The sequence below is a fragment of the Bidens hawaiensis genome, unplaced genomic scaffold (genome assembly GCF_021521415.1).
Source record: "Bidens hawaiensis isolate Kalapana, Puna unplaced genomic scaffold, B.hawaiensis_p1.1 tig00011787_1, whole genome shotgun sequence".
Lineage (NCBI taxonomy): Eukaryota > Viridiplantae > Streptophyta > Magnoliopsida > Asterales > Asteraceae > Bidens > Bidens hawaiensis.
The window spans coordinates 357087-367490 of record NW_027491935.1 but is presented as its reverse complement, the minus strand read 5'-3'; positions in this window follow the sequence as shown (position 1 = coordinate 367490).

The window sequence follows — 10404 nt, the reverse complement described above, 5'->3', positions numbered from 1 at the left end:
TATAAAACTCAAATTTGTAATGGTTTTGAAACTGAAATATATTTTTTTAATTGAGTTCAAATCGATTCGAATTCGAACTTTATTCTCGAATTAAATCAAATTTCGAATTAGCTTTTCTGAATTCGAATCGAATTTGTCGAATCTATTTCGAATTTGAATACAACATCAAAATTTCAAAATTCAAATAATTCAATTCGAAAAGATTCGAATATTCGAAATTCGATTTGTTGAACAACCCTAGTCAACCCGCACCTATTCTCTCCGCATTTCCCTTCTTTGCGGAGTGGACGGGGCGTCAAGTTCATTTCACAAAGCCACAACATATGGCCTGATGCCGATAAACTCTGTAAATAATGTTGCCATCAACATATACAAGCAAATAACACGTAACTAAATCACGACGGTAAATGAACAAATGATAATATATGTTGGAAAAAGTGGTGCGGTTAGGTTAATTTAAAGTGATTGACCGAGTTATAATTCATGAGAGTTACACTTGGGCAACGAATTAAAATCCTCTTAAATTATTTACCAGGTAAATGACTAATATAATATAGTTATGATGGAATTATTATTTATAATAGTTATAAATAATAATATAGTTTGTTTATTGCTTAAATAAACTAGTTCGGGTATTTAAATGAAAGCTGGAACGAGTTAGACTTGTACCCAGCTAAGATTTGTTATTAATAAATCTAAGCTTATAATAATAGTCTTAATCTTAATATAATGTACAAGATAATAATCAAATCCTTCTTTTTCAAATAATTTTTGAATTTGGCCATTATTTACAAGTAAAACCAATCCATTATATAAAAATTGGCCACGGAACTCACGAGAGCCGGAAGAAATTTTTGCCACACATCCAAATGGATCCGAACTCCCTTCGTTTTTCATGGCCACCGTCAATTCTTCGATGCTTCCGTGTACTCACTGCCGACACCGCTGCTACGCGACGCCATCACCGTCTACGCACCATCACGACCCATTTGTTTCGGTTTGTCAACTTGCATCGTTGGACCTCAGAGTCTCAACCGGTTATTTATTAACCGATGTATTATTTATCTCAATGGTAGTTAATAACAAATTATTTATTATGTACGAGCCTGTATGGTTTTGTAAACGGATCGGTCGGGTTTGTTAAAGTGTTAATTACTCATATTTTCGCTACGCATATATTAATTAATTAAATTAATTATTATTTATCATATTTATTGATCCAGGTTTTAATAAATAATTTTTAACTGATCACCAAACACAAACTTTAATTAATTTTAAAGTTTCCGATCTAATTGAATTTTAGGGCAACTTTAATTTTGGTCATATTTTTATTTGTTTTACCTGACCAAAAGATTGTTTGGTTTATTTTGTGTTTGTTAAAAATATGTAAATCTAACCCGACTTGTTTTGTTGTTGTTTGATTTTATTCGGTTTTTGGTTTTGGTCAACAAGATGGTTCAAAGTTGTAATAGTTAGGGTTTTGTTTCCTTTATTGTATTTCCTTTTGTAATTATTGTAACAAACGATGATCCGAAGGCAAAAACCGAGGAAGCTAATAGGAGTCATGAAGTCAGTGGGAGTTGCTCGAAATGACTAAATGCACTAAAGTCCTTCCTTGTGGTTATTTGTGTGTTGTGACCTTTGACCCGTTTGGTCTTGCTATTAGGCTCTTGCAAGATCGAACAATTTTTGGCCATATAGATTTACATATTTATCTTGTTGTTGTGGTTGCATATATCTTATAATTGTTGTAACATAGCCAACCAAATACGTAGAGTTTTAAAAAGAAGTTTTTAGTATATTAAAACAATCTTATTAAAACAAATTATAAAATGGTTTTATAACTTGTAAAATATTATCATTAAAACAAAGTTTGTTTTAAAAACAAAGAATAACCAATTAAGTTTTGCAGATTAAACTGAATTTAATTTTTCAAAACTATTAACTTAACAGAATTTTATCAACTTAAAAATTGGTTAAATGAATCACGACACACTTGGTTTTAATAGGTTACTTAAAACTAAGAGTCCTAAGAGATGAAAGGGTTCATCAACTTGTCTCGATTAAAAATAGTAAAACCAGCTTTTATTCTATTCGGTAAATATTAAAATTAAATCCCAATTTTTTAATCAATAGTCCATGTCATCCTAATATAAGCTACACTTGGGGCATATTGCAAAAATTCAAGTGTTTGGAGCCACAACACCACACTTGATTTATAGCCTATCCCTCCAAGGTGCAAGGGTTCGTTGACACATCCGACCCTTCCATATGTATATGTACTAGGTGACTATTACTTTACTCTCATGTTACATGTCATAACCGTCTGGAGACTAAGGTGTGCATAGATGAGGCTAAACGTATCTAATTAGAAAGTGTTGTCTTAAAAGGCCTCATACCCAAGAGTTGTGCTTATCCACAATTGGCAATCGTTGTCAGTCTGCCTAACCACTTACTAATGTCGCGTGCTATAGCTGTCATTAGTAACAAAAAGATAGATTTTCAAATTCCTATTATATTCATGTAATTCGGTCATTAATAATAAAAGGAATATAACATCGATAATACTAATTATACTACTTTTGCTTATTTAACAGATGTCTTATAATAACAACTCCTCAATCGTTCTCAAGTCCATACATGAGGGTGAAAAGTTGAATCGCACCAATTTTCTTGAATGGTACCACAATTTAAGACTTGTTCTCAAGATGGAAAAAAAGCTCTACGTTCTCGATGGACCTGTTCCTGATGAGCCTGAAAACGATACAACAGCTACTAGAAAAGCTCTTCAAAAACATAAGAAGGATCTCGTTGAGGTAGTCTGCATTATTCTAGCCACCATGTCTTTCGAACTTGCTAAGTACATGGAAGATGTAGGTGCCTATGAAATCATGAGCAACTCAAGGACATGTTCCAGGAAACAGCCATCAAGAGCGCTTCGACACCGTGAAGCAGCTTATAAGCTGTAGAATGGAATATAGATCCTCTGTTAGTGCGCATGTAGTTAAATGAAAAGGTACATTGACTATTTGAACAAACTTGATTATCCACTATCGGATGAAATGGCAGGAGATTTTATCTTGAACACTCTCCCCAGCTCCTACGACCAGTTCATAATGAGCTTCAATATGAATTCCTAGGTGAAGATAGTGCTGGAGCTTCACGGAATGCTCAAAACGGTTGAGATCATTTTTTCAAACAAAACTAATCAAGTTCTAATAGTTAAATATGCCGGTGTCAAGAGGCCCAACCCTATAACCGGGGTTATAACAGCAAGGGCAAGGAAAAGGTTACTTTTGAGGCCAAGACTGCCACTAACACTAACAAGAATGTTGCAAAATTACCATTGTCGACTCCTAAAGAGCGCCAATGCTGTAAATGTAACAAGAAAGGGTACTGGATGTGGAACTGCCCCGAGCATCTAGCTGAGTTAAGAAAGAAGAGGGCCAACGGTGAATGCTCCTCTAAATATATTTCTATTCACGTTATTGAACTTTTCACTATTTCTAGAAACACATGGGTAATTGATACCGGATGTGGTTACCACATCATTAATGCCTTGTTATTTCTGCTTATTTGAATGATGTCTTTTATTTTGAGGCTAAATCTTGAACGGTATTTGTGAGATTAATGTTTAAACAGTGAATAATGTATATAATATATGTAAACGTATCAGAATTGGCATCAATGATACATTTCTATGGCATTGCCGACTTGGCCACATAAGCAAGGCACGAGTTAAGAGACTCCAATCCGAAGATTCTTGAATCCACAGGACTAGACTCCTTTGACGAGTGCGAATCTTGCTTAGCTGGCAAACTCACGAAGGAAACCTTCACCTATATTAGTGAACAGGCTAAGGATCTATTAGGACTCATACATACTGACGTATGTGGTCATGTTAGAACCATATCTAGAAATTATGAAAGAAACTTCATTTATTTTATAGACGATTATAGTTTATATGCTTATGTCTATCTTATGAAACACAATCATGAAACTTTTGAAAATTTCAAAGAGCTTCAAAACGAAGTGGACAACTAAATGTGGAATTGCTTCATGGCTCACTCCACCCATCAGACCCCAGCATAATGGCATGTGCTAGAGGAGGAATCGAACCCTACTAAACATGGTCTGATCGATGATGTGTAGAACTAACTTGCCTCACTCCTTTTGAAGTTTTGCTCTTTTGACCGTCGCCCACATCGTCAATCTAGCTCCGAAATAAAGGTAAACAAAACCCATATGAAATATGGAATGGGTGTAAACCCAGTTTGTCTGAGCTAAGAGTATCAGATGTGATGCTTATGTCATCAACGATTATGATGACAAGCTCGTTCCTCGCGGCGTAAAAGTTATTTTCGTCGAATTCTATAGCCGAAGAGGATATTATTTTTAACATCCTAATACAAATATGAATTCTATCAAAAGGAAGGGTCACTTCCCTGAGAAAGAAATTTTCAAATGAGGAACTAGAAATAATATTGTCGATCTTGAACAAATTCGAGAACCACAAACAACCGCTGAGGAATTCGGAACGTCGATCGTTATTGTTGCTGAAAAATCAGACACAAACACAAGCGTCACAGAGTTAGTAGGATATGCAAAGAACCTGAAAGCTACCTATGGCATCTAAATTTCCCGAAGTCCTATTTTTAGTTGACTCTAATGATGAACCTGTTAACTAAAAATCTGCTCTCATGGATCCAGAATCTGAGAAATGGCAAAAAACCATTAACACTGATATGAAATCTATGCGTAAAAATCAAGTCTGGAACTTGGTTGAGTTACCCCCCCCCCCCCGAGTGTCGGGTTGTAGGGACCAAGTGGATTTTCAAGAGAAAAACTGACATGCATGGAAATGTACAGACCTATAAAGCACGGCTAGTCGCGAAAGGTTGTACTTAAGCTCAGGGTATTGACAATGATGAAACCTTTTCGCCCGTTGCTATGATCAATTCGATCAGGATAACTTGTCATAGCTGCGTACTATGATTACGAGATTTAGTAAATGGATGTTAAAACCGCTTTTTCTAAATAGACACCTCTCTGAAGATGTCTATATGGCTCAACCCAAAGATTTTTTGGATCAATCCTAATATGGTGTGAAAACTACATAAGTCCATTTATGGGCTTAAACATGCATCTCGTAGTTGGTATCTTCGTTTTGATGAGAAAATCAAAGTCTTTGGGTTCATCAAAAATGAATATGCCTTGTGTTTACAGTTTTTTTAGTGGGAGCACTATATCATTTCTCATATTGTATGTGGGATCTTGCTTCGCAATGAAAGATCCTGATGAAGCTGCTTATATTCGATGACTTAAAAAATACCAAGATAGATCTTAGCGACCTCTAGTGCCAAGTCAAAGTACATACATAGACAAAGTAATGTCACACTTCTTGATGGAAAACTCCAAGAAAGGTGGAGTTCCCATTGCTAAAAACACAGTGTTGAATAAATTACAATCTTCTTGAACGGACATTGAAACTATGCATATGCAAGCAATTCCATATGCTTCAATGATTGGTTCTATCATGTATGATTTATGCACTAGACCTGATGTCTCACTTGCTTTAATTATGACCTACCATTTTCAGCAAAGTCATGGTGTTGCCCATTGGACTACAATAAAGAACATTCTAAGTGTAACAACTTGGGTATTTCGTTTAGCTTATTTATGTCTAATACCCGACTTGTTTACCTTTTTGGTAAAATAATCAATAAAATATTATACTATATAAATATATGTATTTACCATTCTTTTAACTTTGATCAATATACATATTTCACCCAAAATTTCAGTTTTAACCTCATTTTTATCAATCTATATAATACATGAACTAGATTGCAAGTTATTTAAAAGTTATATTATAAAGTATTTTGGATCCAAACCCATATCTCATGTCCAACACGTAAACCCGTTTATAAGCCTACTAGTTTTTATCCCTTGTATTACGGAGTTGTTTTATATTATTCATTTCCAATATTTATATATTGTTTGAATTTTTATTTTATTTATTCTAGGAAATTTGATAATATACTTATGGTTTGATTATAAAATGTTTCACAAATAAATGAGATGTTATAACCCGGTTTAGAAGCTATCTGGGTTTGGTGAGACTCAAGACCCACTTATTTTTTTACTATAAAACTTTTTCTTACTTATAAATAATATATTTTTTTTAAAACAATAAGATATTAATTTTTAGTATTTCAATTCTTTAGAGGATTTTCACATCAGATACTTGGTGAGATTAATTTTAATTTAATGAAATGTTATAACCAGTTTAAGGGCTATCTGACTTTGGTGAGACCCATACCTATAAATTTGGGTCAAATGCATGAGAATCCTCCATTTACAAACAAAGCAATCTGGTGGCTTGAGAAAATGTAGGGAGCAACCAGAGAGTTTTAAAGGTTTCGTTTAAAATATTTTTAAAATTTTTATTTTATTTATTTTATGCAAGTTAATAATATACTTATGGTTTGATGATAAAAAGTTTCACAAATAAATGAGATGTTATAACCCGTTTAAAAGCTATCTAGGTTTGGTGAGACTCAAGACCCGCTTATTTTTGTTACTATATTGTTTCTTAATTATAAACAATTATCTTTTTTCTTTAAATCAGATATTAATTTTTAGTATATCCCTATTTTGTAGGATTTTCACATCAAATATTTGGTAAGATTAGTTTTTAATTTAATGAGATGTTATAACCCATTTAAGGGCTATCTAGGTTTGGTGAGACTCATATCCATAAATTCGGGTCAAATGCATAAGAAACTTCCATTTACATATAATGCAATCTGCTGGTTTGAAAAAATGTAGGGAGAAAACAGAGAGTTTTTAAAAGTTTCGTTTATATATATTATATATCCGGATACCCATTTACCTTTCTTGAAACATAATTGACTCATATTAATCAATAATGATTTTTTAGATCGCTACCATACCTATATTCGTGCTATACTAACGTTGCAATTAGAAAATAAAATCCCGTAATAATATAGTTTATCAATTAAACAAACCGCCTTTAAGGAATGTGTATTATGCGTTTTACATATAACCAAAATCCAATTAAACTGACGGGTACTTTCCTCACATCATTGCGAACATAAACCCTCAATTAATTTCATTATACCAACCGGCAGTAGGAATTTCCATTCGTGCCTTCTGTCATCGCAGGTACCATCAACTTACCCCTTAATTCGTCGTTGTTCCAGGTAATTAATATATGAAATAATATCGTCCTAATTCGTATAACAATAGCCCTATAATTAATTAGACGAATAACAAGCGGATTGAACGATTGTAATGCTAGGGTTCATATGAATTTTTGGGTTTAAGCAGTTTCTGTATTTAAGTTTTAGTTCTCATGTTATAGAAAACTGGCACACTAGCACAGATGGTTAATGTGTGTTGGTTATTTCTCGTGAACCGGCCGTTCACCTGGGTTCGAATCCGGGCATAGTCGTTTTGGTTGTTTTTTTATATGATTTTTAATTAATATAGGTAATATTAATAACAATAAATAATTTTTTGTTGAAACTGGCACTCTTTAACTTGACGTTTCCCGTCGTGAACATCCTTATAAACTTGTTATATATATACATATATATATATATATATATATATATATATATATATATATATATGTATGTATGTATTGTTTTTAAATATAGAAATATAATAAATATAATTTTAAATCAACGTGTTAAACATATCTTTTTGCTACCCTTAGTTATACTAATGTTCGTTAAAAGCTAGAGATAAATGTTTATCTAAATATTAAAACATATTATGACTTTGTTACTTAAACATTTATTTATTTGAATTATATTTATGTATTATTATAATACATATTATAATTATTTATTTACACATTCTTTACTTATTTATTTATAAATGTATTTACTATAACTCATATCATAGTTAACTATAATATATATATATATATATTATTAAGTATAAAGGTGATTTTATAAATAAATAAAAGTAATTATTTTTATAATTATTGATAAACAATAACATTGATTTTTGCAATAACAATAACTGTAGAAAGCAATCATTCGATCAAATAATATTCTAATAAAAAAATACTCAAATCACGTCGGAATCTCAATTTCATTTTACATGTTATATCGTTTATAATAACTCATAATATTATATTATATAACTAGGAAATCTTGACGGTAAATCCCGAATGGTTTAGATTTCTCTCATCATCCTTTGATCTCTTGTTTATCCATAAAGGCGAGTAATCACTCCCCTATTTTACTTATGTTAAATATTTTGGGGACTTGTGCGTACCTTCTATCAAACCTCATTTTTTACATTGTACTATCAAATGCAAACTATTAATATTTGTGTTGTGTATCAATTGAATGACTACTTGCTACTTGTTATTTGCTAATTTGTGTATTTCTCATATTCGAAGAGGTCCATCACATTAATAACATTATGTCGTAGTGGCCGGCATCCTATCGCATGACAATGGTTTCACTGACAACGCAATTATGGTAACCAACGCCCGATTTGCATGACAATGGTTTAGCCCGCTCATCATTACTTGTTTAAAACGTAACATGCTATGGTTTAATTGTATATACTCACATATAACAGTTTTGATTTTTATTTATATAATATTATATGGTAATTAAAACTGGTGATTTTCTCACTTAACCTCGTGTTAACAAAAAAAATCTCTATTTTGTACGCATTTGCAGGTTATCAGGTTGGATTGTGTAGCAAGATGAAGATCACGTGGAAATGCCCTTTTAGAATTTAAAACTTATTCAAGATTAGTAGATTCGTTTTGTAATATTCTATGAATTGATGTACTTGGTTGTAATTTGTTTATTTAAATATATAAATTAGATATTGTCATTTTACAATTGCATGAAAGTACCCTGTTAGCTGTGAACAATTAATTCACGCCTCGACATTTTCGCGTTAGGTTGGGGTGTGACAATATGTTACTTGAAGAGACACAACGATATGTTCTTAGTGTTTGGATTAGTGGATGAGGAGTTCATTGTAAAGTGTTACACTGACGCTAACTTCCAAAGTGATTGAGATGATTCTCGCTCACAATCAGGATTCTTATTCACTCTCAATAGAGGAGCTATTTGCTGGAAAAACTCTAAGCAAAGTGTGGTGGCAGTCCAACCACTGAATATGAATATATAGCTGGATTAGATACTGAAAATGAAGCTGCTTGGGTGAAGAAGTTCATCACCAACCTTGATGTGGTTCCAAGTCTTCATAAACCAATCAAGGTGTTATGTGATAAGTGGGTGTTCATGGTTCGGTTTCAAACTGTGAAACCTTCCAAACCGGTTTTTTGGTTTGCTTTCAAGGTCGGTTTATGAAGAAACACGGATCTAATCCCTAGGGAGTTAGATCAATGAGTCCACATGATACGGATCAAAAAAACTTCCAAATTAATAATATAAGCCCTTTCAAGTCCAATGATAGAAACCTGCAAAACAACCACCGTGAGCTCGTTAGAGGAAGGACACGAGGGGGGTCTTCCTGTAACCACCCTTCGGCGTGAGAATAAATACAGTTCTGAAAGGGGGAAAAATACTTGGAGTATTTAGAGTAATTAGTGGGGAGTGAATGAATACCTTGTGGAGATAATGAAGGTATTTATAGCCAAAGGGTTTGGGGAAAATATTATTAGTCCAGTTGTCCTTTTGCAGAAGATGCTCTTGTAACAACCTGGAAACGTGCCCTCACATGATAGGACGGACTCAATGGCTATGTGCACGGTTATAACAAACTTGCCACGTGTCCTTTTCTAATTGGTTGTTGCATCATGTGCTTCCCAAGGAAAGATTTTGGTAAATCTTCTAGAAGGAAGTTAGTTAATTATAGCTATCCCTCTGACGTCACCCTCTAGTCACCTTCGCGTGTAGGGATAACCCCCCGCGGATGGATTTTGAGGACGTCTTGTCAACCGCAGATAGTCTCTGGAGTTTATTCTTAACTTTCCTCGAATTTGACTTATGCGGGTGATAAAAACGTTCAGCGGGTGACTTTTGAGGAAGTCCTTGTCGACCCGCGGATGATTGTTATGGGTATTTGGGTCTTTTTGCTACCCAAAATCTATAAGTCCCCCACTCCATTGTTTCTTCCGGTGAAGTTTTATACAGGTGAAATTTTGGACTTAAGATTTTTTATGGGGTTTATTTGGATTTTTGTGTTTGGTGAAGATATTTTGTGTTTATGAGGATAACCATGAAAAAGGACGATGTGACAACTTGCAGGCACCAAACAGTCGACTATACACCTTTTTCGTTTTTTCAGTTTTCCCGCGTGACGTGGCTTTTGACACGCCTCCGGCCGGCAAGATGGCTATTTACGTTGAATGATTTTCGTCCGAGAATCTTTGATTTC